Source organism: Rhipicephalus sanguineus, chromosome 6, assembly GCF_013339695.2.
Source record: "Rhipicephalus sanguineus isolate Rsan-2018 chromosome 6, BIME_Rsan_1.4, whole genome shotgun sequence".
NCBI lineage: Eukaryota > Metazoa > Arthropoda > Arachnida > Ixodida > Ixodidae > Rhipicephalus > Rhipicephalus sanguineus.
In genome coordinates this window covers 76,525,165-76,534,749 of record NC_051181.1, presented here as the reverse complement: position 1 = coordinate 76,534,749, position 9,585 = coordinate 76,525,165, and the positions used below count along the sequence as shown (strand labels likewise).

Here is a 9,585-nt window from a genome sequence, read left to right as displayed (position 1 = left end):
AGCCGCGCGTTCAGAGCGTCTGTTCACACTTCATTCGGTGCGGATAGTTCTTGTGCTTTGCTCTTACTCTACTCCTCCTGTGCGTCTCATGGCGAGAAAGTATAGCTGGAAATGAGTGTATTGTGGAGACTACCTTTCGAAGCACAAGAAGCTTAAAGGAGTACTGACACGAAATTCGTCCATCTGCTCGTGTGCACATAAACAACGATGAGTGAATTGTCGTCCTGTGACCCTGGCAGTGATTTCTGCGATTTAGGCTGCATGCAGGACGCAGCCCAACGAAACAAAAAATGTCCCTTTTTCGATGTCTCAAAATCGTGTCAGTACTCCTTTAATTATTGCAAAGAAGCCAAAATTTCGTAGAGTTACCGACCTAGGCATATACGCTTTGAAGAACGTTTAACGCCCAAAGGTCAGTGACTGCCAGTGAGACGGACTACTTGTGCTACGCGTGCTTTTGCTACCACTGCAATGAAAGATCTTCACGGAACGCACAGTTTAACGATGACATTCTTATGCCCCCTGAAAAAGAATCGACGTCATTAACGAGATCACTGCGACTACCGGTGTGCGTGCGTTCCAGTCACCCGAGAGGTGTTGCTGTTTCGAACTCAATCGGTCTCAAGAGCTCAAGAGCTTAGCGGTCGAGTAGGCCTTGCTTCTACCGATCATTGTCAGCATCTCAGATATCCTGAAGTCGAGAAAATCGGGAAACGAAACTAGCAGCCGCACCTGCGCAAGTGATGCGCGGGCAGCGCCTGGCGGTGACCGGTTGTACTCGCGCCGACGGTCGCGCCTTTTGTTCTCCTCCCCATCCACCAGGCACTGAAAGTTATAGAGGAGGCACTGGTGCAGCTATGTCTGATTATCGAAAGTTCGCCACGCGATATAGGTTGGCAAGAAAAGAAAGCGAGCGCGTTACAACTTCGAAAAGCGCCCCGATCCTGCTGAAGAGCCAAACGACGACCACTCGCCGGCAGCCTCAAGCGAAGGCCGCGACGGCTCTGAGGTGGACGGCAGCGGGCCTCGCGAGAGCGAGCTAGGCCTAACGACGTCGCCTGCCGATTGTGATCATCGGAGCACCGTTCAGCACGACACAAGGATGGTTCAGCCAGCGGAATTGCTCCAACGGAAGAAACAAGCGGGGGAGAAACTCCAACAACCCTCACGAACATCGGCAGCGAAGAGGAAATTGGACATGTCTGCGAGCGTCGACGACGGTGCGGACGGGCCGGCGGAGATGGAGTCTCGCTTTTTTATTGTCGGTGGAGAAACGCTAAGCGTTCTTCTCTCGCGCATAAAGTGCACTCTGTGTGGCGACTCCATGACTTTTGACACAGGGGCGCAAGAATATGGCCTTGCCGTCAAGTTTCTCGGCATTTTTGAGAAGTTCGGCGATGATTTTTTCCGAGTGGAGCTCCCCGCGCCTGAAAAATGGCAGGACTGTGACTCCCTTCGTTGTGAACCTTCTCGCCGCTCCTGCAATGGTCAGCACTGGGAATCTGCAAACTGCGATGAACGATATTTTCGCTGCAATGAATATATCGCACCGCGACCTTCATTCCAAAACGTGGCAGAGCTATCTGAAGCAGAAGCTGGTGCCGGCAGCCTCGACAGCTGCCCAAAAGCTGATGGGCGAGTGCGCGGTATCAGTGAAGTCATTATACAGTGACCTGAATCTTGATAATTCTGGCAACATAACTGATCCTACGATGGCTCGTGGATGACGCGCGGCCATTCGTCCCACATTGGAGTCTGCACCGTTATCGAACTTTTTTCTGGACTCTTACTCGACTATGTTGTCTTGAGCAACTTTTGTGCAGGTTGTGCCCGTGGCCCGAAGCCTGGCAACCCAGAATATGAAAACTGGAAGGCAAACCATGCCTGCCAGACAAATACAGACAAAAAAGCCGGTGAGATGGAAGTTGAAGCAGCGCTGATACTTTTCAGAGGTCACTTCAGCTGCACAAACTGAGGTACACCACAATCCTCTCGGATGGTGATAGTCGAGCATTTCTTGCTCTCAAGCAAGCACAAGTGTATGACTTTGTGCCAATTGAAAAAGAAGATTGCATAAATCATGTGCAAAAAAGGATGGGGACGGCTCTGCGTACACTTGTTGCAAAACACAAGGGCTCTGCTTCAGAAGCTCTTGGTGGAAAAGGCAAATTGACGGGAAACTTGATAACCAAGCTCAGTGCATATTATGGATGGGCATTAAAGACCAACAGCGGGGATGTCGAGGACATGCAGAAGGCCGTGATGGCAACATACCGCCACATCACGTCGAATGACAGGGTTTCTGACCACAGTCTGTGCCCGTCAGGTCCCGACTCTTGGTGTCACCAGAATGCTGCTCAAGCAAAAAACAAGCCCATTCCGAACCATCGTTATAATTTGCCTTCACATGGTTGCGTGCCTCACTTTTCACTGTCGAAGCTGCTGTGGCTGAGGCAGTGATGAAATTTAATTCAGGAAATGCGAGAACTTCATCTGCCATACTACAGGAGCTTCATTTGAGTTCGGGGCTTCTAAACCACCAGAGAATGGCCGAGAAAGGTGACCGGCGTGCAGCAGCATCATCGCGCAAGCGGGCATCTGCAGAAAATCTGCAACGGACTTTCAAAAAGCGCCACTCTGGTAGCTGCCGACAGACAAACTACATCCCTGGTGGCCATTGATCACTTAGCTAGGTGAACGTGACACTATTTTTTGTTACATCTAAATAAATACGAGTCTTGTTTGTTTTTCAGCATTTTCTCAAATCATGAATTTTTGACGCTTTGCAACCATCCGGGAGCGATTTCTCGGTAACCAGAGGGCCTAGGATTGTCATTCTTGTTGCAGTGCAGAGCCACATGAATGGTTTCCACAGGAGTAGGATCAGATTTCTGCATTTTAGTGTCAGTTTTTTTTATTGTCCATTTATTAAACAAATAATTTGCAACATTTTGAACAGAAAGCTTCGATGAGCTGTAAAGTTGCTAATAGTTGTCATATCAAAAAGTATTCCTACCCCTATGAAGCTTATGTTTCCTAGTATCCAGCCATGTGCCTAAAGGAAGATTTTGACGAGAAGTTTTTGATGCAGTGCTCCCGGAAGCAATACTAATTATCACTGAACAGTGGAACTAATTGGCATACTTAAAAACTAATTGCACATTTGGAATTGGCAAAAGAACTGAACAAGACTGTGCAATTTCATTAAGGGGGGACGAGGGTCAAAAAATCGTAAAAATTGTAAACTTTTCGAAATCACTATTTCAAGTATCTGTAGTGCAAATTATGCTGTAGAAAAATACTATGTTATGGCAAAATGGCCTTTCTTTTTCTTACATGCTCAAAAGATTAAATTTAAAATGTTTTTAAATCATAAAACGCGATTTTCTCAGCATTGTTATTTTTGTGAAGTGAATCTGCCTTACGGAAGTTTTGAGGAGGTTTCTTGAACATATTTGAACAAACTTGGTATCATTTTTTTCAGCAGCACCTGAAGTACAGGCTAAAGCTTTTGTTTTTTTCTGAACATTGATGCAATTGTAATTATTTGATAAGTACCAGCTAATTACTGGAAGCTAACTTTTACCTTCCAAGTTTGAAAATTATTTCTGATCAAAGAAACAGCTGTTTTGACATCTAATTCGCTTTAGCCTGTGAGGTGGGCCTTTTAGAAGAACCACGTGGTCCTGAAAAGTAACTTTTTGTATTCTAAGTTACCATAACGACCTGTAAGGAATTGTCTAATTACAATGAGGAAATTTGTCATAACTTCCTTTCTAAATGAAATATTTGAAATATGTTTGCAGATTTGAAATCTCCATTCAATTATACACATGCATGGCAGTTTTCATTTTTCATTAAGATAAGATAATAAATAAAAAAACATTTTTTCGAGACCCTCATTCTCATCCCCCCTTAAATTTGGTAAAGGAGCTCATGAGATGTAAAAAAAACCCTTATCCCCTTAAGCACGCTTTGACATCCATGGGAACCTGTGTGGCACCACTCATCCTCCTTAGATTATGAAAGGCTTTGTCACTTAACACGCGTACACTGCATTATAACTGAATATATCTTACAATCTCAGTATAATCTGATCGGCGTGAAGTTGCCAATTTCTGCGATCTAGTTTTCAGTTGTAAAAGATGTGCAGGCAGTTAAAACATGCAACATTTCATTGCGACCGCTTAAAACTATGAACCCTTACACTAAATGTCTAATGTTTCAGAAGGCGTAATGCTTCGAGAACACAAATGTTCAGGGCAGTAACGGTTGTCATGTAACACAAGGACATATATTTCTCATTTCAGTCCCGCCCAGTGCTGGCCAGCTGCAGTTCGGCAGCGGCGGTGCCAGAGAGTCTTTGAAAAGTGCGATGTAGTGAGGATGCTCGCCAACCAGGCGGAGCACGGCGACCATGCTGGCATCACCGCGGCAGCAGCGACAATGGCCCACGCCAAGCAGGCAGTTGGCAACTGCGTCCTGGTGCCCCTGCAGCAGGTAAGTTTCTTATGGATACTAGTAAGTATTTAAGTTTATTTGGCAGGTCTGAAGGCTAGCATAACCTTTATTCTAATTTTCCGGTGGTGCTATTTTCAACCTCAGTTTTAGAATATTTGCTTTTCTAATAAGAATAGTTTGAATGTTGCCAGAACCAACGCTTCGACAAGGTTACTTCGTGTGAACGGGAACTGCTCCCCTACATCTTCCTCTGATATATATATATATATATATATAATAATTCTGTTACTGCTGTGTTTTACTCTTCACTAATGCATATCTTTGATCATAAACCAGGAATATAGCATGCATCCCTCGTCACTGTATTCAGTCTGTCCTACTAGCGGCACGCACACATATAAAAGTGGTTTGACAACGTGGAAAAATCGCTTTTATGGTTTTCATTTATTTCAATCATTTTAGCAGTTTTATTGTTGAAGGCTCACACTTCCTTCACGTGACAGTGGAAAATACAGCCAACTTTCCGGACATGCTAGAAAATTCGGACACTTTCGCGGCACCGTCACCAGCCTCATAACGAGTCGTCTGCTCTTTCGCCACAGTCCTTGCGTTCCGCGTCATCGTTTCCAAACGCTCCATGCAAGAGCATCGTAATCTATTCCGCGCTTTGCTGGTATCGGCGGCGCTCATCACGAGACGCAAATTTGCAAGTAAGTGGCTGTTGTTATGCGGGGTTATGCGGGGTACGCGGCAGGTACCGTATGTGTTTGCGAGAGCCTGGGCGCGCACCAAAATGCCTGATAAGCGTACTGGGAGCCAATAAAGCTATTTCGGACGTGGTTGTGGCGATTTGACCGCTTGAGCGGAATAAAAAAGCATGAATTCATTTTTTGGATGATTTCACGGTCCCTAGGGAGTCTGAAAAATCGCACGTTGACTATATCGCTTATTTTCAGGGCAGCTTGAAGTTCTGAAAGTTTTAGAAGCCCAAGAGACACTCTAGGGCTTTCTTTTTTTTTTTGCTTTCGAAAAGCTCATATCGTATCATTTTTTTATGTTGTGTTAGCATTGGCACGGTCAGCTCGGAAAAAAAAGACATTCGCTGAGGCTATGTGAAGGCAACGGTGTATAGACAGCTGCAAATCGTGACTGCATAGAACGCATTGCGGCGGAGGGTTCCAAAGTTCATGCCATCACTGGCTCTGCTGGCGATCAACTCAATTCAGTTTTGAATTGAGGAATTTTTATTTACGAGAACAAACACAACCGGAGGGACAGCGTGGCAAAAAGTGTTGCGCCAGCTTGATCAGGACCCAGGGCTCGATAAATAGCAATGAAATTTTGAAAATATATCAAATTTCTAGCGTACGACAAACGAAGAGTGAGCGCATTCAGAATATATAACTTCTTATGAGAAATCTGTTGTGCACAACTCCAGAAGGCGGAAAAAAGGCTTATGAAAGGAATAATTGCCTTCCGCCCGTTGGTCGCACTGAGCAGCAGGGAAATTCATGCGGGTTTCTTAAAGAAGCTTCCTATTTGACGAAAACCTAGTCCTGGTCCAGTGTTTGAAGTTGCGCATAGCTCGGCATACTAACTCACGAGTGAGTGCACTCACTCACACTCATTTGAAAGGCTGAGTGTGAGTATGGCTGAGTACCCGTGAGTGTGGTGAGTAGGCCAGATTACGAACATGAGTGACTACAGGCGAGTGTGAATAGGCATGAGTGTGAACGTGAGTGAGTACAGGTGTGAGTCAGAGCGCCTAGACGAGTCCAGAGCTCCTAGACGTTGGAGCAACTTGTATGACCCGAAGTATCGCCGATGTTTTTCGCTGAGCCCGCGTCGGCGTATTGGTGTCCAAACCCAAACAAGATCTCCGGGTTAATATTCCATGTTGCGTGATCGAAGATATTAGTGACAGCTGTCGACCCTCTGCTGGTTTTGGATACGCAGGCGGACAAGCGGTAGAGCCTTCGGTTGTGGAATAGTTGGCTTCCGCCTTGGATAGCGACCGGCTAGCATAACTGACGACCCTTACTACTCTGTCATTTCCCTGCACAAAGACGGCTCCGAGCCCTATGCTGCTTGTGTCGGTGTGGGTTTCCGTATTGGCGTATTCGTCGAAATGCGCAGGTATCGGAGGCGCCTGCAGGCGTCGTTTCGATTCTTTTAATGCTTCCAATTGCGCCGTTCTCCACTTCAATTCCAAGTCGATGTTCATGAAGTGAGCTAGCGGCTCGGCGATTCATTTCTTGGCGAAGCGTATGTAATAGGCGCACGAGCCGGGAAATCAGTGTACGGCCTTCTTGTCGGTGGCCAGCGGGAAAGCAGCGATGACGGCTGTTTTCCGTGGGTCGGGGAGGACTCAGAGTTGCTAATTACGTGGCCCAATAACAAGAGCTCCTCGTACATGAACTGGCATTTTTCTAGCTTCAGGTTAAGCCCGAAAATATTGATTGCTTTAAGTGCAGCTTCAAGGTGCAGGAGGTGTTCGTCGAAGTTTGAGGCAAACACAGCGACGTCGTTCGAGTACACGAGACGTCTGCCACTTCAAGGAAGTCAGTACTGTGTCTATAACGCGTTTTCCGTCGCAGGTGCCGAGCAAAGCTCAAAGGGCATGGCTTTGAACTCGGAACAGGCCGTGTGGTGTTATGGTGCATGACAGACCACCACAAACAATTCGAATTCGCTCTGACGAAGTTAGATGCACACAGCTGACGAGAGTCGGCCCAGTTCGAAGCGAGGGCGGCCATGTTAGGCATGTTCTCCGGCCCCGGGGTCACCAGCCGTGCGGCTCATGACATCACCTGAAGTGCGCGCCTATTGGTGGAGGCTCGTGTGCATCCGCCTTTCAGGGGAAGATGCCGTTGCGTTTTAAAGTTGTACCCGACTATAGGTAACAGAAAACTGGAAAATGAAAACGGGTACTATTTCTTGGCGCGCTGACAGGTGAGCGTTTCGCTTTCACAGTGCTCTAAAGAAAAGTGCAGGCTCTATCGAATGGCGGCGCTGCAATTGCTCTCTGCAGGGCCACAAGAACAAATCTCGCACGAGAATTTGGTAATGCAGCCGCATAATGATGATGGTGACGATATATTTAGCAGCGCCATCTTTCGGTCGTACACACTGGTTCGCAACGCCGCTGCTACCCTTATTTTTTTTTCATTCTCAAAAGTACAGTTTCTCTTCTCTCGATTTTGTTAGGTGTTCTGTGACGTTGACACCTTCTCCTTTCAGATTGCCAAGGATAGCTTGTACAAGATGGACGAGAGTAAGGATCTCTAATCTATGTGAAAATGTCTAATACTTGGCTTTTACGCTGATCCGCTGTGTGATGAGTGTTGTCTTGATTCTTTTATCGTAGATGTCGTCTTCCCAGATGGTACAACGATCTCAGCAACCACCCTCCGGGACAGGACCATCGTCTGCAGGGGCGCCGTCGACGGCATGCTGGCCAACCCTGCGGCGGTGACTCGCCAACAGTATGATCACATGCGGGCTCTTTTCGAAGAGATTTTCCCGCATGTGATCAATGTCTGTAAGTTCATTATTCCTCTGTTTACTACGCCCAAGCGGCTCTGCGAAAACATTCCCACAGATGCACGAATTGTGGGAATTGTTTTCTTGCGAAGCAACATAGTTTCTCATAATTATACCTAGAGGGAAAGCTGGCGCATGCGTCTAAGGGAATTTCCTAGGGGGTGCGGTGTTACAATGGGAATGACGGTATATGTGCCTGCGAGGCGTTCTGTTGAGATGTGCTGTAGAGTTGAATTATAAAACTGGTTTATTCAATGCTCTAACGCTAAATGACTGGGCGACGCCCTATATGCGGCGTACCGCGATGCGAGTATGCCGTCCAATGCCCCGGATCCCACGCCTCTTGGATACTTGAAGTCCTTTCCACCTCTGAACTCGGGAGCATCACTCTCTCCACATAGCATCCGGCGCATAGCAACCGTGGTAGAGTGTACTGTAACCGTGGGGCATCTTCGAGGCCGTCCGCTGTTGCTGTCGAGCATCAGAGATGGCGCTTGTAAGCACGCGGAAGTAAAGTAACCTTACGCGGAAACACTGTGATGACTTCCGGACTAGAGTGTACTAGACAAGCGGTTTTGTTTTCGTCAAGGCTCCGGCTGCTTGCCAAAACATTGGCTGCAGCGACACCCCGTTTTCAAGAATTTTTCGTATTTTTGTTAAAAAAGTATTACTATTCGTTCTCTTACTCACGGAAAAGTTCACTAAAGATGTTTAAGCCTCATACTATGCTACGGTCACGATTTATTCACAGTTCGACTCGCTGCATGGACCTGCGGGATTTTGTTGAGAATGCTCGGTGTCACAGTTGGCTGATACTAGTCCTCCTTGTCTAATGTGTGAGAAGTTCATGCAAAAGAACTTGTTAAAACTACGAAGGCTTCTATTTACGCAAATTGTGTCAAGCACATTGTGGAATTTGGACGAAACTACAACTTAATTATTAAACATTGTCTCCTATTTACTGCCCAGAAAACGGGAGCCTCATAGTAATTCTATTCACAAAGCGCGGCAGCAGATACTTCACCACACAACTCGAAAGCCTGGCTCTTTGTACTTACAATGCAAACGTCATCAGAACAGTTCTGTTCGATAGTAAAAAGAATGCATGACAAACTGACACACTTTCCACGTGTGGTACTGTAATTGAAACACCAGGGAAAGCACCAATAAAGAACAAATCTGTGCTGTATTGGGAAGAAATGTTCAGCGGCCTGAGGGCATTGACATAAAAAAACTTAGGGCTGTTTGCAGGAAATGAAAAGTCTCAAGCTTATCTCATTTTCTGGGATATTGTAAATACAGATACATGCATGTGCACATATGTGTATTTCATTCATTATGACGCCATTGCTTCGGTATAGAAACTTGAATAGCTTTGTTCGAAATTGTGTGACTGCGAACTGTTCCTAAGTGGTCGACTTACAGCGCGAGGGCACAACGACATGAAAGAAGGCGACACATCAGAGCAATGTATTGGTTTCTTACCTGTCGTTGTGCTCTCGCGCTGTAAGTGTACTGCCTTGGATTTGCAACAAGCTTGAGCCTGTGCCCTTGTCTTCTCAAAAAGGTTCACTTGCTGCT

The 9,585-nt window shown here is 46.3% G+C and overlaps 2 long non-coding RNA genes across 3 annotated transcripts in view; one reads left to right on the top strand and one right to left on the bottom strand.

The window, feature by feature from the left end:
* The window catches only part of LOC119397931 (uncharacterized), a 452,016-nt gene that overhangs the window by 314,868 nt on the left and 127,563 nt on the right, over positions 1-9,585 (bottom strand). The gene's annotated exons all lie outside the window — the stretch shown is intronic.
* On the top strand, positions 4,344-7,860 carry LOC119397357 (uncharacterized). Its single transcript, XR_007416538.1, has 3 exons — positions 4,344-4,500; positions 7,702-7,735; positions 7,829-7,860. It is a non-coding gene; the product is annotated as an uncharacterized LOC119397357 (long non-coding RNA).